Below are 23,775 nucleotides of genomic sequence, written 5' to 3' on the forward strand. Positions count from 1 at the left end.
GGAGTTATTGCTATGGAGTTGCTACTGATACCCTGTTAAGCCTAATTCAACTGGGACAAGATGGAAAGTATTTGATTCCCTCAAAAGGAAAAAAAAAGTAAATTATACAGATTGTTAAAATCAATTCTAAGCTTAAATATGACAAGGGTAACTAAAGTTTTAGTAAATGAAGTAAGGTGGTAAAATAAAGGGAACCTCAAAGGGACTAATCTGAGATGGCTGATATTCAGGACCATGCTTCCTTGCCCTGTCCCACTTTCCCTTTTTAATTTCTAGTTCACATTCATCATGTTTTTGTTGTTGTTGTTTTTCATGGTTGTTTTAAACACTTACAATGACCACTTAAAACAAGTAGTGCTGCCTTTTAAAAATAAATATACTGTGATAAAGGTGACATTTAAAGCTGTCTTTTCATTTAAGAAGGAAAAGTAAAACATAATATTACAGGAGGTGGATAGGTAGTTAAATAATGAAAAAAAATTTAACTGTTGCAGCTTGGTGTGGTCATCCCCAGGAAAGATAAGTCAGTCCAACTCTAAAAATTTCTATAAAAAGCTACTCACAATTAACACTTGTGGTGGCATTGAATACGGAGTGATGCTGGAGGAAGGCGGTTGAATATAACCCGTACTCTTCCTTGTGTTCTTCTAGAGGGCACCAAAGTATGTATAGAAGCAAGAGTAAATCAGCCCCAGGGAGCACTGTCTCTGTGAGATGCCACCTTTGAGCTGAAGTTGAGATGAGTTTCAAGTTGCTGAACACCCCCATATAGCAGTAAAAAGATAGAAGATATCGACATGCTCAGCTGCATCTTGTTAAAAGCTTCCTGCGGGTTGGCAGAATGAAATCTTTATTTAAAATACACAAACTATTGTCAAGGGAAAGATGGAAAAGAGAACACAGTAAAAGGGCCAAATGCTTTGCTTAACCCACCAGGAGCAGGAGAAAGGGAGACGTGGTCACATTGTCTTTGCAGCAACAACATCAGAAAAGGTGACTACCACCACCACATCAGCATCCATCTGCTCTTCCCATGGTATCGAGATGCATTATTTCTTTTATTATTAATTATATGTGTTTCCGGGGGAGGGTAAATATATGATTATGAATAGCAAAAGAGGAAATCATTTCTGGTGCCACTTGGCATTAAGTACAGTAGTGTATGCAATGAGTGAGTGATGACAGGAAACATAGCAGCAGCGTTGAGTTCTGGCATCCCTCCTACAAACCTGCTCCAACTCGCTCTTGGTAGTCAGAGGCTTTCAAACAGAAAGTTCATGTAAAACCATTATTGAACACTGACAGGAAGGAACTGAGACAGGAGGGAGTGGTGTGTATTTGTGCAGAAGGGGAGGGAGGGAGGGAAGGAGGGAGAAGAGAGGCTAGGAGAGAGGAGTTAGTCATCATCTTGCACAGAAGACACCATAAGGGGGCAGGTGCTTTGCATAATTATAAAGATAGACATACACAGGCACACACACTTGCACACACGAAGAAATCTTTTTGGTTTGTATCCTATCATTTCCAAGAACAGCTTTAAGTGATAGTGACTGTGAACCTTCCTGGATGGGTGAGCTCAGTGGGTTTAAGTGGGTGGAGCAGGCAGCCTTGCAGGAGATGGGTTCAGAAGAAGGGTCACTCCTGAAGAGCAAAGGGACATGGCAGGCAATGAAGCAGGCATGAAAAGAAAAGAGGTGAAAGGACCCTGGGGAAAATGTCACACGTATTGATTAAGCTTTATTTCTCTTTGGGAGAAAGTGACATTTCTGCTATTAGATCATGGACATATAAGGAGAGTAGATGGCTCAGTGCTTTTCATTTTCTTCCACAGTGCTTAGGGCACCTTTGACCAGAGGGTACCTGGAAGGTTTTCTGTTGCATTATTACAAGCAGGATAATTATTTTGGCGTTTTGTTTGTTTGTTTGTTTTGTTTTTTAGCACCAACGTGGTGACACTGCTCTTTCTTTAGCAACAGAGGTTGCCACAGCTATATCCTTTGATCAGACACAAATGACGGTAAAATGATAGAAGCTTTCTGTTACATTCCTCCCACCCTGCTCTTCCCTAGCTCCAATCCTCTTTTCTAGCTTGGCTCCGGGGGATTTAAGTTACTCTTTGCTTGTTTACAGTCTGTGATACATCACCTCAGAGGCACTGGTCATTCTCCTAAGCAGTGAGTAGATAAATACCTACCCCCCCCCCCCCCCCCCCGCCCCGCAAGCAGTCCAGGTCCTCGCCTCAGAAGCGAGGCTACTTTCCAGCAACTCTTTCACAGGTTCTCCCCTTCTCAACTACCTCCTTGACAGAGCCCTACCTGGACCTCAAGCCCAGCTACGCTACGGAGCACCCCAACTGAAAACTCCATCCAGGATCCAGGACGCAGGGCACTCCGCACTACGCAGCCTCTGCTCCTCTCTCCTAGTCCTCACCCAAGTGGGCTCTTCACAAGCAACGAATGTGTTGCGAACTAAAAGTCTACCCCCCGCCCCTGCATTTTTAACCCCGCCACCCCTAACGCTTGCCTCCGGCGTCCCTCCGAAAAAGCAACTAACCAAACAAACACACACACCGAAATAACCAAAAGCACGCAAACACCTGAAGAAGCGCCACCGGGATCTACACCTGGACCAGTCCTCTGTGGCTTTAGTGGTCGGGAAGAGCCTCCTCTCCCCGCGCGCACGGCTTTCTCCCGGAGCCCCGGGGGCATGCCACGGCCTCTGGGTCGCGGGGTCAGCGCGGCCGCGCCCGGGCAGCTCGGGGTCGCCTCCCAGTGTCCCCCTCCTCCCGCCCCGGCTCGCTCGCCCGCACGGCAGCCGGCGCTCGGAACATCCCGCGCCACGTCCTCCCCGCCCCGGCTCCCGCCCGTCAGAGCCGGGCCTGCGCCGCTGGCAGCCATCAAGAGGCTCGTTAAGGAAATGCAGGTGAGTGCGTGCGGCCGAGCGGCTGCTACTGGAGACGTGGGGTGTGTGCCTGTGTGTGCGAGCGGGAGGAAGAGGGAGCGCGAGCCAGAGAGCGAGTGCGGGAGCGGCCGGGAGATGCTCGGCGCCTCCGCTCCCCGCCCCGCCGCGCCCGCGCTCGCATCCGCGCCCGCACCCGCACCCGCACCCGGCGGCCCGAGCGCGTGGGGCAGCGCCTCGCCCTGACAGCCGCTCGCCTCCTCGCGGTCTCGGCGGCAGCTCGGCCGGCCCCCCGGCGGCCTCCCCCCACCCGGCGGTCTCCTCCCAGCCCGAGCCCTCCCGCTGCTCCTCCTCCGCCGCCTCCTCCCCTCGCGCGCCGCTGACAGGCAGCCTCGGCGGGGAGAGCGCAGGTACTTTGCCTTCAGAATAATTTGCACGACCCAAGCCAGCTCTCGGAGCGCCCTTGTTTTCTTCGGTCGTTGCCCCCTCCCTCCGGAAAAGAAGGTCCCACTTTCGAAACAAGCAGCACTCGAAGCACCCTACCCAAGGCAAAGCCCGACGGGCTGCTGTGCATGTGCTGTCCTTTCTTGCAGTTTATTCTGGGCCTGTGTGGAATGGAAAGACAGTTCTTTATTTGACTGGGAGGAAAGAAAAGAGAAGACTCCTCAGGGTTTCCAAGGAGGACTGGAGCGGCTGCTTTAGTAAGTAAACTGTGCTTTTGTATTTCTTTTCTCTCAAGTGAGGCGTATGCTGGATGCTCTCCCTTCGGATGCTATGGACACAGTTCGTTTTACCGGGGACGAAGTTGACTTATATAACTTAACTAGTTCTTAATTGAGAAGTGGTTTGCTAAGCATTTTTTTTTCTTCTTCTTTTTTTTTTTTTTTTTTTTTCTTTTAAGGGCATTGAGAAGACTAAAGTGGGAGAAACCTTACTGGGGATCTGATTTTTAAACGTTTATTGTTCAAGAGATGTTGGGAGCCTGGCTTGTGAAACGTTGGTTGGTTCTAAGATTTAAGGATGATTACCTAGAAAAAGCTGGAGAATTCTAACCTGGTTCACTCCTCCTGCTACCTTCCACCTCAGCCTTAATCCACACCAACTCCCATCCTTCCCTGACTTCACTTGGTTGCTTGCTTTATCTTTAGTCCTGAAGACAGCTTGCCAAAAAATTGGGTCAAGGGAAAGTTAATAAAGATGGTTTGAAAGACCGGGAGAAAATCCTGTTGAGGTTTCTACTACTTGTGGGTAGATGAGATGTGGAAGAAAATCCTGGAACTGGGCTAGTTTGGATAATTTTGATGAAATTAATTTGGAGAGGGAATGTGAAAAATGCTTTGGAGAGGGTACGAGCTGAGGCTGTGACTTTGACACAGCAGGTTATGAACTGTGACAGGGGCTCAGCAGCCAGTGACAGGCTTAAGGTGTCTCCTAGGGCTGAATATCTCTGCATCAAAAACTTTTGCAGGCAGTATTCCTCTTGGGGCTAACATCACCATGTCAGTAGCTGCAGCATTTCTGTAAAAACAAGTAGGACACTCTTCCTTTTTCTGTGAAGGGGTTAATGATATATTGAAAAAGAATAAATGATGGTCTAACATTTGCCAGCATTTTGTAATATCTAAACAAAACCTTTGCGTTAGGTCAGTAAAAATATAGTTGAGTCAGTTTGTTTTGCACAAGAAAGAGAGAATCAATAACATTTCAGCATTTTTTTTCTTTATTACTGCCAAATGGACTCGGAATCTAATTCTTCTTACATTGTTACATATACAGTAGATACAGTAGGAATTGCAATTTAGATACAACAGAGCTGATTTTTAACAAAGCCAAAGTTCTCTGACATAATAGCATTCATGCTGACTAGAGTGGAACAGTAATTTAGAAAGTTTGTTTTATCTTTAACTTTCTATTTTCTGTCTCAGTGTAAAGCACTCTTACAAGCAAATGTCTTTAAGAGTTATGAACCAGATTGAAAATTAAAGCCACTTATCTTGCAGATATATATTTTTCAACAGAACACCTTACCATCAAATAATACCTAAGGGCTCTCTTATATTTAAGTGATGATAATAATAAAGTAGAAAAAAATGCTACCTTTATATTTACTCAAATGTGTATGTAAAAGTGGCAATATTCATTTGGCATTGATTTTTTTAAATTTTAAGAGTAAACTAATGTACAATGGTTTTAAAAAAGGAAAGCTCTTTTAGAGTTGGTATGGTTCTTCAATGTCAAAAGCTCTGAATATCTTGAGACATAAGTTTTTAAGGTAATTAAATAGCAGTAGAACAGTTGATGAATTTCTTGATATAAAGTTATAATATATGGAAATCATTTGGGAAAGATACGTCATTGTTTTTTGTATATTACTTTATTTTCTATCCATATGGGTTCTCTGAGAGGTATTGCTATTCTCAGCTGCCATCTCTGCTATTGGTTTAAAATGAATTTAAATAATTTAAAATTAAACCATGCTTGGTCAGATTTGTAAAGCATATGACCTCTACTTATTTGTGACCTCAAATATCCAAAAAGATATCTGATGTTTTAAAAGAAGTTAATGAAAAATAAAAGGTAAGAGTGTATTGAAGTCCCAATTTTAAAAGTGGTTCAATCATGTTGTTACATATATTACCATAGGACACATTTTCCACAGTAGAAAAGACATGGCAGAATTGTTGATCCTATTCAAATTTCTGAAAGCAAAGATTTACAATTAACATGAAAATTAATATGACACACATTCTGCCTGTGCTCTAATTATATTATAGTGCTAAGGAAGATAGCCTGAATTAAAACTATTTCTAGTCAAGCTTGCAAATATCATATTTGATCACTTTCAAAAAAGTCAAAACTGGATGGGGTGATTAGATTGTCAGGATTTGTTTTGTTATTTTTCTTTCTCTCTCTCTTTTTCTTTTCTTTCTTTCTTTCTTTTTTTTTTTGTCACCAGTTTTCTATGCGATACAGAGATGGTTGCAACTTTAAAGTTGAAAAAAGAAAGTTGCTAGTGTCAGCAGTTATGTGTTTTATTATGCAATTGTTCTTGTTATTCAGATCAGATAATGGCCCTATGAAATACATAAGCAGTCTGCAGGGAATGAATGATTAATTCCTCTAACGTGTGCTTACTAAAGGAGTTCTTACTAATAAAGTGCTATATACCTGCATTTGCTTACAGTTGCAGTTGGTGAAGGCAAATATACTTTTCTTTTCCTTTAATAATAACATAGATTTTACAGGTCTAGTTCTGTAACTGTAGTAACTTAAAGATGATTTCATGGAACACATGATCTTATATTTTAGAGTCCTTTGGATACATATGATTGCTATTTACTTAAAATGATTAAGAAAGTAAAATATTGTTAATTAAATGTAATACTAAGAGACTGAAGTATAAAAATTTTGTTTTTCCTTCAATGGAATGGCATTCTATCTCTCCTGTGTATTACTTTTTGGGTGTGGATGCAAACTGCAAGTGCAAAGGACGTTTCTTTTTAGTAATATTAAGTGTAAAAACAGTTTAAATATTAGGTAGATACTCTGTTAAAATTTTGGGAATGGCTAATAGTACACATGACAATTGTGGTTACCAATGGGTAAATTGTTTTGCAGTTAGAGGTGTATCACTGATTAACTTTCCAATATCTTTGCATTTCTGAGACTGGATTATAGGTGAAGGTGGGAAATGGATGGATTTTATGTAGTGATTTGAGAACAGGTAACCTAAAATAAATACTATACATTTTAAACTTACTTACCAAATGTCTTCTGTTTTTTGAAATTTCTAAAAAAAGTGATTTTCAAAATTGTCTAATTGAATATATCAATATGCATCTCTCACATTTAATAAAACAAATAACTTTATTTCAAGATTCCTCTGTTGTTTGGAGAAATAATTTCTGTAATATTATTTTGAACTTACACTTATACTGAATTTAATAAACTTTAACAATGGAAATTATATGATAGTATATATTTAATAATACTAATTTAAGAGTTATATTGAAAACTGGATGAGTAGGATTTTGTAAATTGAGTACCATTTGAATTTATCTCCTTAGATATTTAAGTGCAAAATTTTTATGACTACTGTCAGTTCACTGGGTTTTAATCAGGCTATTCAAAAGCAATTTGGCATCCAGTGGAATAAATGAATTTCCACTGGTAGAATCAATGTGGAAGTTAACTGTACTTGCAATAATAGTTATGCTTTTTTCAAACTCCTTAAAAATGTGTTGAATGAAAGAAAATGAATGAAGAATAAAAAATGAATATTGTCCATTAGGTGAACACTTATATGATTGTAGAATCAAAGGTTTTGAATCTTTCTCTCATCTTTATAATTGGCAGTGTGACTCCAGGGAGGTAACTTGGACTCTATGGGTTTTCTCCGGGGTTTTCTCCTCTGTCCAGTAGAGAAATTCACCTACAATCTGAGGTTTTAATTCCAAAATCTCATGGAACAAGATAATATAACTAGTAATATAATTAATAGTAGCATTTAGCAAATTGTTAGACTACTCTGGCACCATAGAACCCAAAGAGGCGTTGTGGCAGCCATCTTGTTTGGGGAAGGATTAAGAAAATTGTCCCTAAGTCATATTGGAGGTGACTGGACCCTATTGCTATGTGGATTAAAATGTTTATGTGGAAGAGGAGGATGGAGAGTATGGAAGGAAGGGAGTGGACTAAAATTCTTCTAAACCACCCGTTGCACTCTCTACTGAAAAAATATTATATAAGCAAGTATGTTTGGACTTGTTCCTGTATTTAATACCAAAAGGGTATGAGAAGATAAAAATGAAAGAAACTACTAAGTGTCCTTTGACTTCCTTTTTTCTCCTCTTAGTTTATTATATATTCTATTTTACAATATCATGTTTAGATAAACATGCACAATTTAAATATACTGTTTTTATTTCCCTGAGATACATGTTATAGACTGTCACTGCTAGAAGTCACCGCATAAAAATTCATTTCAGCCCCTGTATTTTAAAGAGGAAACTGAAGACTTTGGAGGTTAAAAACTATAAATGTGACATATACTTCCCAAGTTCACAGAGAGGTTTTACCTCACAAAGCAGTAGTATCTAAGATGACACATTGACAAGTAAATATATAGACAATAATGTATACCTGTTAGTAAATTATCAATACGAAAATTCCAATTGGTGATGTATAATACAACACATTTATCTAAAAAGATTTTATAATGACAAAGCTTCTAGTCATGGAAAATGGACACAGAAATAATATATACAATGTTAATTTTGGGTACTTGCTTTTCTTATAGAAAACCAAGATTACATAGAAATCACGTTTTTAATTGATGAAATTTGAAAGTTTTTCTCCTCTAAGAAAATCAGTGTGTCCAATATTTCCTCTTTCTGATATAAATATTTGGCTAGTAGCACGTGGACCTCTAACTCCATAAAAAGTTTTATATTTTAAATCATTGGAGAATCGGAAATCAAGCTGTATTTAAAATTTATTTACTTCTGAATGCAAGATATAGCTGATTAATTAGAGAGCGTATTTGCTTTCTGTTTTGTGTGTTTGGTTGTATGCCTGTGCACATGTGTATTTAAGCACAGGTGTTCAAGATGGAACTTAGTGAAAATGGTGCACTTAAAATTTTAGAAGTATATGTATAATAATTGAATAATCAAAGACAGATAATATATATTAGGGTGTAAAATATCAAATTGCTCTCTGATTCTTAAATGTAAGTTCAACAGTATACCATATTACCAATATCTTGCCTAGTTTAATAAGCCCACATATTTTCTAAATACCACATTATAATAAAATATTCTCAAGGTTGAGATTATAGAATTAAAGAGAACATAATTGCTGTTCTTTCACATTTATTATTACAGACTTTATTTACCTGGTTTGGTATATGTACTTACATTAGGTGCTAAAAAAGAAAAGGAAAAAAATCAATTTGATTATGACATGGTTAGTTACCTAAAAGCTGCCATTATTAACCTCATATTAAATTAAATGTACTATTTTAACTTGAATACCTTGTTATAATTCATTGCATATTTGATTTACTTTGTAAGGGAACAATAAAACTGTTACACTTAAACAGAGAATTAGTGAATTTTATAAAATTCCTTTTAAACATGTAATTATTTAACAAATCTGCTATGCAAGTCTTTTAATGCATTTATTCTATTGCGACTCTTGTGAATTATACTTTTCTAAAAAATCCAAAGTTATGTTTCTTAAGTGTAGTTTGTATTAAAAAGAGGGCCCATCAACAGCTACATGAGAAAACAAAGTCAGGCAAGTCTGAGTGCACATACTCCTTTTTACTACTTACCTGCTTAATTACATACACTGTGGAATTTGTATTGCAGGATATACTCCTGCTCCTTTGGTTAGATGGACCTGGTAGCTTAGGACAAAGGTCTAGAACATAGCTTCCTTCCAATTTCAAGAAAGGTCAATTTAGAAAACAGAAGCAGAAAAAAATAAGCAAAAGCAACAGAATGCTTCCTCTTTTTTACTATTTTAAGATTTATTTATTTATTTGAGAGAGAATGAATGAGAGAGAGCACGAGAGAGAAGGTCAGAGGGAGAAGCAGACTCCCCAAGGAGGTGGGAGCCCAATGTGGGACTCAATCCTGGAAGTCTGAGATCATGCTGAGCCGAAGGCAGTCGCTCAACCAACTGAGCCACCCAGGTGCCTGAATGTTTTCTCTTTTTAAATGAAGTGGTCGAGGTCACTTGTCCAAGGCGGAAAAATACTCATACAAGTTTCTGTTCCTGAAATGTTGTCCCAGTATAGTGACCTACGGTAGAACAGAGGATGTAGTGACCTACAGTAGGATAAAGGATGAAGAGGGGAGAGGATGAAGAATGACAGACTTGTTAATCTTGCCCTAGATGTGGTATTCCACCTTTTTCCCCCCCCACAAATGGGTTTCAAAATCAGAGATACAACTTTTCACTTTGGGGTAATTGGCCATCAAATTAACAAGGAATCTGACTCTTACTAAATTGCACCGTACTTTCAGTGTATGCGATTGTTACCTTGTCTCATCTGAAGCCATCGAGAAGGTCAGTTTATCAGTTTATGATCTTCATTATGTCTTCATTGGATTTTGTCACAGAAATTAAGGACAGGACATTAATTCAGGTATCGTAGCCATATTTCTACTCCTGGAAGTTACATTCTCTTCTGTTTCATAACTTATATGCAGGGATATGCAACATATTATTTGTATTTAGGGGTATACAACATATTATTTGGTCCCCAAATATTTATTCAGTCTTTCTTGTACCAAGCAGTGCTAAGTAAAACACTCTGAGGCTAGCAATATAAAGCTGCCTAACTTGTGACCATCCTATATTCTTATGAAACGTTTCCCCATTATTAAGATTTTTTTTTAATTCCATGGAGAAAATAGAATTTCCCCCAAAGAATCTTCCTGTTTAACTCACAGAAAATTTTCCAGCTACAAGCCTTCTTTTGCCATTTTTCTCCTCTCATTCACTGTCATCCTGAGTCAAAGCCGTCTCATATGGAAGCCAAGTGGAATCCTTGTTGCTTATTTAGCCGCTGTAGGCTACGCTGTATTCCACTGGAATTAATGGACACCCTTCATCATCTTCCAAGCTGTATTACTGCAATGCTAATTCTTCAGATTCTTCAGGCGCCTCACTCTCCACAGTTCTAGAGAAGCAGTAAGGCATGACAAGCATATCATTATACCATCCTCATACCTACAAGATACCAGAAGCCCCATTAAATCTCCAGACCACTGTAGTAGTTCACAAACTAATGATCAATCTCTTATATTTCCAAATTCAGAAGCTATAACACAAGTTAAAGTCAAGGTTCATGTTATTCTAGCTATAACCAAAGCATCATAGAAGTGCATTGGTTTCCTAAGGACAGAGGACAGAGAAAAGAGAGGAAATTCTGCCTATGCATTTTGATTTGTGTGTTATTTTCATAAAAGGTCTTATAATATGTAAATTGGATCATGTAACCAAACAAGAAGTCAAAAGTGTGATTTAAATTTTTAGAAACTTAGTTGGAATTTATGTATATTTGGAGTTAAAAAAATTACCCAAATTTCCTTTTGATTTCTCTAGAATAAGTAAAGGAGACATTTCTGACTTAATTTTAAAGGGTTTCCCTTTGTATTCCCTCTAAAAACCTTATCAAAGTTTCATTGTTTATACAACTTAAACAGGAACGTTTGAAAAAGAGTGCCAATATAATATAGTTTTTCACTCTCAAAGGCTCTTTTGTATTTCTATACTTTAATGCTGGGCTTTGTACATCAAAAAGAGGAAAATTTCCCCACCATTTGTTATTTCCCATTATATTATATAATATACTCAATTAGTTCTTGATTAATATGTATCCACGGTATTTTCTTCAATGGATCATTGTTTGCATTTTAGTGTGTAAGGATGTCCGGTGGCTTCTCCTGTGAATGGATGTGTTCATTCTGTGTCATATGTGCTATCCATTTGTTTCCTCCTAGGATACATCTGTGGTTAGCTCTGTAAGACATGGCTTATCCTCATCATTTATACCTGTATGGGTAAAGACAATAGGGCTTTCTTGCGGTAGAACTGTGTGCTCTCAAGGACTGAATTCAGCACTTCAGTGTCCCATTTCCCTGCCTCTCAGGAAGGCATGACTTCCTGTTGTCTTTTAGGGGCTTGAAACCTTCCTACCTTCTGATGTGCCCTTTATATTGTGGGAACTTAATAACATAAATTACACATTGGCTAAAACACATTGATAATTACTGGCTTTTGGAAGGAGTGCATCATAAGAATTATTCTAATTGTAATATATAAACAGTATGTATGTTATATACAGTGTACACACACAGGTATACACACATATGCACACTTTTTTTAGAGAAAGGAATTTTAGGTAATATCCTAGAATAACTGGGTGTGAAATCTTATGTAATGTGAACCTGGAGATCAATCCCTTTAGGAGGCTAGGTCAGAAGAGATCCTATGGTTCACCCTAAGGGCAGACTTCTTTTGCCTCTTATTTGACAGGCATATCTTATCTCATTTCTGTTTCTACTGCCAAGTTTCCCTTATCCACCCATTTCCTTTATCCTAAATGCGAACCCGGTGTTGTAATTACATAGGAATGACTCTATTGAGCACATGAGTGTATGAAAGTATATGCTATTAAGATTTTTAAATAGATATTGCCTTTGTTTGTAGTGTACATTTCCTTTAGAGTTCGACCCTCTCATTGATAAAACAATCTGCATTACATGAATAGTCTATCACTTCTTAAGATGACACTCAAAGAAGGAAACAAATTTTTTCCTCATCAGAGATGGCCTCAGCATCTTATTTTTCTTTTGGGGTTTTTTGGCCTTTTTTTTTCCCCCCATAGTATCTTCTTATGAACTCTGAAAATATCTTCAGATAGAGGTAATTATACTAGGTTACATTGATTGGTTTTATTATATATCAGTCATTATTTTATTTTTATATTATGCCAGTCATTATTTTAAATGCTTTACATGCATTAACGCATTTATTCCCACATTAGCCCTGTGAAGTTAGTACAGTTATTATCTTTAATTTGCAGATGAGGAAACTAAAGTACATAGAAGGTAAGTAAACTTGCCCAAGGTAGCATATCAAACGCAGCACCTGTGCCCTCTGACTTAGATCCCACATTTTAAACCACTTTGCCATATTGATATTTTGACATGCTGGCTTATATGTTTTCCTAGATGTACATTAGTATGCAAAAGGAATTCCATAGGTTCTGTATATCAAATGTGGAAAAAGAGGGATCCCAGTTGTGCTTATATAACACAATTCTTTTCTTTTCTCTTCAAAGATTTTATTTATTTATTAAAGAGAGAGAGAGAGAGAGAGAGATCACAAGCAGGCAGAGAAGCAGGCAGAGAGAGAAGGGAAAGCAGGCTCCCCACTGAGCAGAGAGCCTGTGCAGGGGCTGGATCCTGGGACCCTGAGATCATGACCTGAGCTGAAGGCAGAGGCTTAACCCACTGAGCCACCCAGGCATCCCTAATGCATACAATTCTTTTCAAATGAAACAAACACAAGTTATCATCAGTAAATAATACACACGAATAGAACACTGTGAAAGTGTTGTTGAGGGGAAAAAGGCAGGGACAAGACACATCAAGGCAATCTATCTTCACATAGCTGTTTACAAAGTTAGTGGGTAAGCATGACACAAATGCTTTTGAGTGTATTCCTTTTCGTCTTTGGAAGTATTTGATCTGTAGACAGAGAACCTGATGTGCTCTTTGCTTTTCCCTGGTGTACCTCTCCAACCTCAGGGCCCTTCCCAGGAATAAATTGATCCAAGTGGTTCGGTTCGCACTACTCAGGCCTTTGTAGCTTCCTGGACAAGATTTTATGCTGTGTCAACTGTTTTACACACCTTGCTGTATTTGGTCACTGGTGACCAAGAGCCGTACTTTTTGAGAATCAGCTAAGATGCTTGAGTATCTTTGTGCTGTATAAAAGGCATAGCAGAATAGAAACGCAAAGGCAGGGAAGATGAGCTTTGGGTGCACTGTGGAATTAAATTCAGAGTCAAAAGGGGCTTATCAATCAGTGGATATTATTCAGAGCATTTTGATACACATTTGCCATAATACTGAAATGAGACTGGCATAACTAACTCATGCAAAGTATAAAGTAAGGGATACTAATCATAAGCACTGAAGAAATAAGTGAGAAGAGGAAAGCCAAAAATTGATCCTGTAAGAGTCATCTTAATTACAATTATTTGTATGAACTCTTACTACTTATTCTTCCTTGCCATGTGGTGTGAGTATTATTTACTAAATTGCATTTACTAAATTGTTGTAAATTTAATTTGATTGTGATAGTAAACTACTTTTATTTGCTTATTTTTTTCCTGGTGTATCAATCAAATTTCTAAAATTTTAGTATGCAGCTTACTTGAAACTGAAAAAAAAAAGGGAAGGAATATGAGTTAACAATGTAAAGCATAATTTAGTCTTCAGATTATAAGAATGCAAAAGTTAAACCATTACCTCTATTTTTTTTTTAATATTTTATTTATTTATTTGACAGAGAGAGATCACAAGTAGATGGAGAGGCAGGCAGAGAGAGAGAGAGAGGGAAGCAGGCTCCCCGCTGAGCAGAGAGCCCGATGTGGGACTCGATCCCAGGACCCTGAGATCATGACCTGAGCCGAAGGCAGCGGCTTAACCCACTGAGCCACCCAGGTGCCCCCCATTGCCTCTATATTCACCAAAGAAAGCTTGAATAAAGTGATCCTCAGTAAACAATTATTGGGTTTCTAATATATGACAAATGATCAGTGCATATTGATGGAAATCTGGTGCCCTAATTTTGACAGGACATGAGACATTTCTTTGATGTTCTGTGAAAGCATCAGAAATGCTGTGTGACGTTTTAAAAATCAGACAAAGTAAAACATTAGCTTTGCTCTTTCTTAGCTTATGGAATCAACACTTCTTATGTCTTAGGTATATGTTTGTCAAATTATAATTTTATTTAATACCACAAGATGGCAAAACACATACAAAAATTGTTCTTTTTTCTTTTGCTATGTTGGAGAAATACATAATACTAAAAATAGAAAGTTAAAGTTGTTTTATGACTCTTATTTCAAGAGGTTCAAACCTCTTCCTTACAGGTGTGAAAGATACAGAAGCACTTAGTGAAGGCTAATTGGATTATCTTTTAACCCCCCCCCCACTCAGGGGTCTTCCTAAGGTCTTTCTTCCTTCATGTGTTCTGATTACTTACCAAGAAAATTCAGTGCATTTTCAGGTGTAAATGAGAATTGAAGAGTGGAAAAGGTGACAGCCTGGGCAGTTTTATGATACAAACTTGTCCACTGGAGACCTTCACAGAACTGCTAAACTGTTAAAATGTGTGTTACAAGCTAGGTTTTGGCCTCTTGTCATTGAAATACTTGTAAGAGGAATAATGGTCAAGAATGAGAAACAAAGGAGCTTCAAAATGTTTTATACATTGGCAACAATACCTTTTTATTTCTTGCAATTTACAAAGAAGGAAGACATAATCTTTAGGTTCAGTGTTTTTAAACAGGTGGTCCCAATTATTCTTGAAATATAATATACTCATTATACACATTTTAATTTGGATTAATGATGTGAGTAGAGCAACATATCTCAGATTGGGTCTCCAAAGGCAAACAAATGTAATAAGTACTGGTAATTAGCTAAAATAAGCAAAATTTGCAAACTGAAGTGAGTAAAGATTTTAGAAGTCTAGATTGTCTCATCAAATTTGTGACAGTATCCACACTTAGTTCTGTGGGAGTCTTATTGTAAAATGATACCTCTCAGTCACTAAGCTCTGTGAAGTCCACTTTTTATTTATTTTATTTTTTTAATCAAATCTTTCCCCTGGCTGTAACTTTGCTTCAGAGTCTTACCAAATTATTGCAATCCATTTGAACTGCTATAAGGAAAACACCATAGACTGAGCAGCTTATAAAAACAGAAATTTATTTCTCACTGTTCTGGAGGCTGGAAAGTGTGAGATCAAGGTACTGGCAGATTTTGTATCTAGTGAGAGTCCATTTCCTGACTGATATACAGTCTTCTTGTTGCTGTGTTATCACATGGCAGAAGAAGCAAGGGAGCTGTCTGCCAATTCCTTATAAGAGCACAAATTCCATTCATGAGTGTTCTACCTCCATGATTTAATCACATCCTAAAATTCTTCCCTCCACTTACCATCCAATAGGTTTACAATATACAAAGTCTGGGAGGACACAAGCATTCAGTCCATAGAAAAAATCTTACCTATATGACTATTTCCTGTTTACCTACCTTTGCTTCATTTCTATTCTTTTCCCTGCCACCAAAAGATTTTGTTTTGTTTTGTTTTGTTTTTTTAATGCAAAACTGATTATGCTTAAAACATTTAAAAGATTCCTTACTGAAAGAAGTATAATGTTCAGAAGAAATTTCGATGATGTGTAAAGGGACCTTTATAATTTCTACTGCAAACTGTCTTTTTATCTTTCATTCTTGCCTCTCCACCAGCTCATGTATTCTATAATAAATGTATAAATACCTTGAAGTTAAAAATTGAGTAATTTAAGTGGCATATGATGAAAAGAATGATGATGGAGATTTATAACTGCATTTACCTGTCTCAAATTTTTGTAATGTTATATGCATGTGTCCTTCAGACATTAATTTTGAATCTTGTTTCAGAGTATCTTGAGTATCCTTTACAGCCAATGACATATACAATAGAATGCCAACTTTTGAGGGACTTCTATTGCTTTTTAGCTTTGCTCAAAGATGAACCTCCTATTACATTACTTCTGAACAACAAATTGATCAAGTTTTGTGTGTGTGTGTGTGTGTGTGTGTGTGTGTGTGTGTGTGTTTTGTTTTTTTGTTTTGTTTTGTTTTTGCTTCCCAGCAGCAGCCAGTATCTGCCATACAAAGTAATGATCTCTAACAAAATTTTATGTTGTGTTTCCTCTGCCAGCTCCAAAGTGGTCAGCCTTTCTTGGCTTACCATCCTGGAACTATGTGGGTTTCTTACTATAGCCCAGCCCCCATAGGCACAGGCTTTGCTGCTCATAGCTTGGCTGAGTGCCAGCTCTTTGTTGCTGGAGATGCTACTGTAACATCTGTTAAGTAAGGCACGTATATAGTTACTCTCATCAACCTTAAGAATTTGGGTATACTTTCTAGGTTTGGGGCATGCATTGTACGTAACATGAAATCTGTCTTAAAGAGAATGTTGCAGTTCAAAAAGGGAAATAGTATGTATTTTTTTAAATATAGCCTTGATACTTATTATGAAAGAAGCCAAAAAACCTTTGGGGGATATTTTGATAATATCTGAGCAATTTTCTATAAATTTACCAAATAGATACTATTTCTAAATGAAATTCATTTACATAATGGTTTGAAAAATCACTGATTTTAAGTTAGTAAATTTTGATTTTTTTAGGAGAGTAGCCCAGATTTTAAAGTGATAGATCATCAGATCATCAGATAAAGCAAGTAATGTAGTCACAGTGTCCATCTCAGTATTTTTAATTTTTACTTTGAAAATATTGCATGAACACCTTTAGACCACAATTCAAAAATAATGTGACTAACTATGAAAATGTTTATTTTTATCCATATTGAAATATTTCTGTGATCTGAAGAACTCATAATACTGAGAAATCTTCTTTGTATTGGTGACTAAAAATTATTATTATTAAGTGGAATCTGTTAGAAGACTGAGAGGAGTGAGGGAAAAGCTTGTGAGTAGAAGAGGAAAGAATAAAGGTGTTCTGTTATAGGTAAAAACACCACGGAACTGAAGGGAAAAGGGCTTTTTATTGAAGTACAGAATCTTGAATTATTTCAGTCTCTGTCAGATCTTAGAACTGAGTTCTCTAATTAAGTAACTCAACAGCCACATGACAGTGGGATAGTTTGGAAAATTATAAAATGTTCATAAGCAACCTTTAGAAAAAGTTTGGAATATTTGTGCTGGTAATCAATTGTTTGTCTTTTTCTGTGAGATAACCAGTATAAAAATTCTAAGACCCTTCCTTCCCCTATATTTTGCATCATATATCAGGATTCCTAATTGATGTAAAATCAAATAAAATTAAAGTCCTTGTTAACCCACATGCTACTCTGCAAAAAATAAATTGGTAGCAAAGCAAATAATTATGATTTTAAAAGACAACATTCACCATTATATAAATTAGATTACAGGCTAAGCTACTGTAATGATAAGATCCCAAAACAGAGTATCTGAAATGAAATAGAATTATTTTTCCCACTTAATAGTCCTAAGGTGAATGGGCCAGCCTGATGAGATAACACTGTTTTCATAAGGGCTTTCATGTAAATGGGCTTCTTCCATTTTGTTGCTCAGCTATGAACTAGAGAATTGCCTTCATCTGCATGTCATATCTATATCATATATAGATAGGAAGTTAAGGGAAATAGCTTTGCTTTGAAGGAATTTTTATTCTAATACCATTGAATTTAGTTGCATGGTCTTATCTGGTATCATGAGAAGCTGGAGACTGTAGGACATAACTGAGTAGTCATGCACCTCGCTAAAATTTAGGAGTTGCTCTCATTGAAAGGAGGAAGAGGAAAATAGATGTTGAAGGAATTAATAGTCTCTGCCTTACCCACTCACTCCCCATCTTACCAAAAATTGGGTGCTAGCTTACATTATCTTCCTTTTTTCGCTTTATATCCTGCACTGTTCTCCTTTCCTCTTGAATCTAGAACAGGTAGATTAGATGTTTTGCCATCTATATCATAGTTTGGGTTAGCTAGAAAAAAAAAATCTAATGCAAAGCATTTGATTTCACTAATACGGAAGAAGAGGTGCTGTGATGTCCCATGACAGATTCTTATAATTGTTTTTTTTTTTTTAATGGAATTAAAGGTGAAAATCAGAACCCAGGTAACTCAACAGTCCCGACTGCTGTACAATAAAGAGTGTGAGTGGATTTTTGTATACTTTTGGTTTATTTTCTGTGGAGAATCACTTAAAAAGTAACATTTGGAAGACAGTTGTTAGAATGTTCTTTCTTCATTTTCTTTTCATGCTTATGAATATTTCCTTGCCGGGTGAATGAATGCCAACCAGAAATCCTGGGTGGAGTCTTATTCACTTTAAATTAGAACAGTAAGTTAAAGTTTTTTGAAGACACATCTACTTTGTGCTAGGAAATTCAAAACACAAAATATTTCTGGTACAACTGAATAGAATGTCTAAGATGAATTCGAGGAATGACTTAATAAAAACATAGAATTGATACTTGATAGTTATAATCTATGTCTCTTCAGGTTTTGTAAAATTTTCTTAGAAAACTGAACCTCAGTCTGTGTCTTGCTGATCACTCTATCATTGGTTCAGTTGTCTGATAAGAGTATCTAGGTTTCTGGTGAATCCTGCTGGTAGATCTGATGACAGCAAATGCTTACATCTTGCATCACATCCATCCATCAGAAATGCATTAGCTTTCATGCACTCCCAGAGAAGAATTATTTTGAAGTTGTCCAGAGAATCAGCATAAATTGAAAGCTTATAGCAGGCCCACCTGGAAAGACCCAATATTCCATGGAAGTTATGTTATGTTCTTAATGTGCACTGTAGAATTACTTATGAGAAAGTATAGAGTGCTTTTTGCTGACATTCTAGCCGTAAATAATGCAAGAGTAAACACTTTAATAATTTCAATTAATTCTGAAGTGTAGCTTTAATTTTTCTAATTACAGTCGATATTCCTAAATCTGAGACTTCTGGTGGAAGTTAATGAAATCTTTGCTTACCACTGCAGTTACATTATGGAACTTGCTGTTGAAGTGCAGGGTGCTTTAATTAAAAATATTTTCTAATCTAAAATGAGCAGTTTTAACTCCTTAAAAAAGTTTCAAGTCATGCATTATTTTAAAAAGGATATTACATGTATACAACTGCATTTCTCAATTTCTGTGGATTTGCTATTTCAGTGTTAATAAAATGCCAGTTTTTATTCATGGGTAAAATGGTAGATCATTGCATTAGTTTAATAAATTCATTTTAAGACTAAAATCCTAATAGTGTATTTATACAAAGTATAGATAATATTATAAATTTGCTTTGGATAGACAAAATCAAATAAAAAATTATAGTCTATAAGTAAACTATTTAACATGTGCACATGTTAAACATTTAAATGGCAGTCTTGGTAACAAATAATAACATATTTTGGGGAGAAATTTGGGGGGAGCCCCTTTATGTCCTTATTATCTGTGCTATTGATAACAAAGTATGGTTTTCTTTGAGCAATCCTTGGTACCTCATTTGGTATGTATATTAACAAAAAATCAAAGATTATTATTTGTCCTTGAGAAAGCCTCTTAATAACCAACATACAAAGATAGTTACATAATGATTTTAGCTTTTTTTGGAGCAGCCCTCTTAAAAATACCTGTAAGTTTTTTCATATTTGATTTGATTTAGTTGGCAAAAGTTACAAATACTATCTAAGACTTGGTCTTTATTACCAGTCAAAAATCCCATCATTTGTTGATGTTATACTCATGTTCATTGCAATGTAGCTGAATGTATTTTTTTAATATTAAATGAAAATACTCTGAACAAATTACAGAGTTCAGCCAATGCTCATATATATGAATATCTTTTCTTTAACTTTCATTCTCGACTACCAGCTTTTCATTTATTATAATCTGCCAGCTCCTCAAGGTGTATATCATTACACCAATTTGGAGTCATAGATAAATTTAATTATGGCTCTGCCTAATAAAAATAACTAATGTACATATTATATTGTGCAAACCTATAGGAAATATTCCATATGTATGTTTATTTTTTTGTTTCCTTTTACTTTATATTGCCTTTAAAAATTTATCATTTTTTATAACCACACACACACACACATTTTAGGAAAAAAAATTATCTTAATAATTGCCAGACTATAAGAGCCAAATCTAGTGCATGTGTTTGACAGACACACAGTAATGTGAGTAAATTAACATACACACACACACACACATATATCACATATATGTTACATGTTGCATATATATAAAATTAAGTGCTTTTTGGAAATTTTAACAACATCCTCTTCATTCTGTGTTCAGTGTATGTTCTGTAAAAAATAAATTTGATTACAAAATAAGTAGTTCACTATTTTTAAATATGCTGTTTAATAGTCATTTCAATAAGGAAACTAGGCTTTAGAAATAGTCAAATTTAGATCATATTGAGGCTGTACTGATTACTAGATTCTTGACCATTGGCAGTTACTAATATCAGCAAACTTCTCTTTTCTTATTGTAAAGCAAATATCCTCTTACGTACTTTAATGAGTTTGTATAAGGTTAAGTCAGAAAATGAACATGTAAACGTGTATATTTGTATGCATGGGACTGTGATTATGGAAGCTTACAAGAAAATTACTTGAAAGGAAAGTAGCTTAAATTATTTTTGAAAACTGTACTGTAAATCACTTGCCTAGAAAGGTGGAAGTAATGATAATATGTAGTCCTTTTTCTTTTAGATTGTATAGTCCTTAATTATGATATGCTAAACCAATGTATATATACTTTTCTGCTTATTACATGACATCATCATATTATGTTCTTAATTTTTAAAGTTTTAAATTTATTATGACAAAAGTGCTCTGGTATACTAGCATTTTTTTCCTCCAATAAAGTAGCTGTAGCTTGTAGAAAAAGAATTAATTTTTTGAATTATTTTTTAATTATTTTATTTATTTATTTGCCAGACAGACAGCATAAGCAGGGGGAGAGGCAGGTAGAGGGAGAAGCAGGCACCCTGCTGAGCAAGGAGCCAGCTGCAAGACATGATTGCAGGATCATGACCTGAACCAAAGGCAGACACTTAACTGACTGAACTACCCAGCCATCCCCAGAAAAAAGTATTTTAAAGTGGAATTATGTAATCAGAGTTATGTAATGAATAAGTCACAGGGATGAAAGGTACAGCATAGGGAATATAATCGATGATATTGAAATAGCATTGTATGGTGACAGATGGTAGCTACTCCTGTGGTGAATAAAGCATAAGGTATAGAGTTATGAAATCACTATGTTCTATACCTGAAATTAACGTAATATTGTCAACTATACTTCAGTAAACATTTTTTAAACAAATGAACAAATGTAGGAAAAACTGTAGAACTAAACTTTATTCATATCAAAGAACTTTATTCATACCAAAGAGAAGAGAAACTGTTTGTAAACAACATGAAAAGGCTTTGTCATTGATAATTCATCTCTTCAGCATTCTCCATGTCAAGCAGAGACAGGTCTATAATTGCTCTGGATGAACCTTCATCTAGGCTCCAGCCCTGACGTGTGAACGAAAACCATAAATAGGAATAATCCCTAAAACAGGAAAGAAGAGAAAACAGTCTTTATTTGGTGGAGGAAACTTTTATGTTACACCAAATAATTCGTAATACAGAAGCAATTTATTCAATTACATATCGGAACTCTGTTATTCATATAGTGACACTTGTAGGATATATGAGGATCCATACTGTGTAAAACATTCTCACTGTCAAAAATGAAAGAAAGTCTTCAGGGATCACTCATTCTTAAGTCAATGTTAGTGATCACACACTGTGGAGATACCAATAGTTAAGTCAGCCTGACAAAGTGATCAGCTGGACTTCACTTCAGAAAACTTAAGAGTTAGAAGTCACTCTAAAAATAATCTTTTAGCACACAGCTAAGCAAATAATTTGGACTTTGGTTAATGACTTATTATTTAAAATGTAAAATAAAGATGGAGGATTGTAAAGTGTTATGGAAATGTTGAATGCACAATTTGGAAACAGTTAATAATCAACAAGGTAAACCAACTTCAATAAGTTTATATTTATATGCATACAGTAAAGGTTGCTGCTGAACAATTAATGATGTGTGCATTCATCTTGATGAAATTGTGAAACATTATGTTGAATAAAAATAGCCATTTTGTTCATTATGAAAAAAAGAAAAAAGGTATTTTAAAATGCTCTTTAAGGTGGGTTTTGGATAACAGCTAAAGCAGATCATTCACCCATGCCCAATTCTAATTTCAATTTATTATAGAAATATATAATAATATCCTTGAATCAAATTTAAATAGTTTTAGAAGCATTAAATAATGTGAGAAATTTTTAATTAAGGCATAGATATGACTCAGATAATACGCAGCAGAATAAGCCAAAAAACAAAACCAAATTCCCTGTGGACAAAGTTTATCTGATGAGCCAACTGCGAAGGAAACATGGCTTTCTGAAAAGTCCTAGTTATATTTGCTTTACTTTGTAGAAATTTAAAGCGAAGAGAGTTTATACTGAATTATCACTGATTTTTCTGACTTTTTTTGGAAGTAATTATTGGTTATTTGGGGGAAAATTCATGTAAAGCTATTCAATTAGTTGCAAATTGCCTAATTATCTTTTATAGTTCATCTCTGTTTTTATTTTTAATTTACTTTTCACCGTTAATTTTCTTTAATGAGCAATTAACATTAAAAAAAACTTTAGATCAGCTGCCTAGATAATTAATATAGTCTATGGATTTCTATAGAGACAATACAGTGTTAATGGATGCTTTGATTTGACCTAAGCCTCATTTTTTTTTCTCCTGAAAATGGTATCTGTATGGATTTAGAGGAGAACCATACAATATAAGTAAATTGGTTATTTTAAATTCTGAGGTTAACATATGGCTTAATTATCTACTGTAAAAAGTTATTATTTGAATAATTAAGTCAACCTGTTATTGAGCTTTTTTTGGGGAAAAAAAAAAAAAACTAACAAAACTCTCCTGAGTATTGTTCCCCCCCACTCCTTGACAACATGAAAGTAAAATCCATTTCACTTTTACTTCTTTAAAGTGCAAATGATTTCTTAAAGAGGTATTTATTTTTTTATTTAATTTCTACTGTGACAAAGATGGACTCAGGAGTATATATCCATGCTTCAGTGCAAGGATACCGTATATTTTATCTTCAGCTGCCCTTACTGCACACCTTTGAACAGCAGACATCTTATGATACCTCATTAGACAGAATAATTGTGGCAAGGGTGTGACCTTGTACTTCTGAAGCAGTCTCCCATTCAATGGATGGTGTGAATGACTAAGTGGGTCAGTCCTAGAAGATTGTAAACCATTCATTCTCATTAGGCTGCTGGCCACAAAACTCCAACACACCAGGTCGTTTGAGAAATGAAGCGATTTATTGAAGACATTTTTTATTTCTGCTTCTCTTAAGGCAATCAGCAGTTCAAAGAACATAAATTAACTGAAAATTTAGACATAAATAGCATCACTTCATTTTTGCTAT

General features: G+C 36.0%; 1 protein-coding gene across 44 annotated transcripts in view; it reads left to right on the forward strand.

Annotated features, from left to right (window-relative positions):
- The first annotated feature begins 2,983 nt into the window (after window positions 1-2,983).
- The window catches only part of PTPRD (protein tyrosine phosphatase receptor type D), a 2,254,226-nt gene continuing 2,233,434 nt past the window's right edge, over window positions 2,984-23,775 (forward strand). For 10 of the 44 annotated variants that reach the window (XM_032307458.1, XM_032307454.1, XM_032307465.1 and 7 more), the window contains exon 1: window positions 2,991-3,599. The gene's annotated coding sequence lies outside the window, so the exon portion shown is untranslated. Of the gene's footprint in view, window positions 3,600-23,775 lie in introns of all 44 variants that reach the window. The other 34 variants (XM_032307467.1, XM_032307470.1, XM_032307453.1 and 31 more) reach the window with 16 other exon arrangements.

Source organism: Mustela erminea, chromosome 12 (genome assembly GCF_009829155.1).
Source record: "Mustela erminea isolate mMusErm1 chromosome 12, mMusErm1.Pri, whole genome shotgun sequence".
Lineage (NCBI taxonomy): Eukaryota > Metazoa > Chordata > Mammalia > Carnivora > Mustelidae > Mustela > Mustela erminea.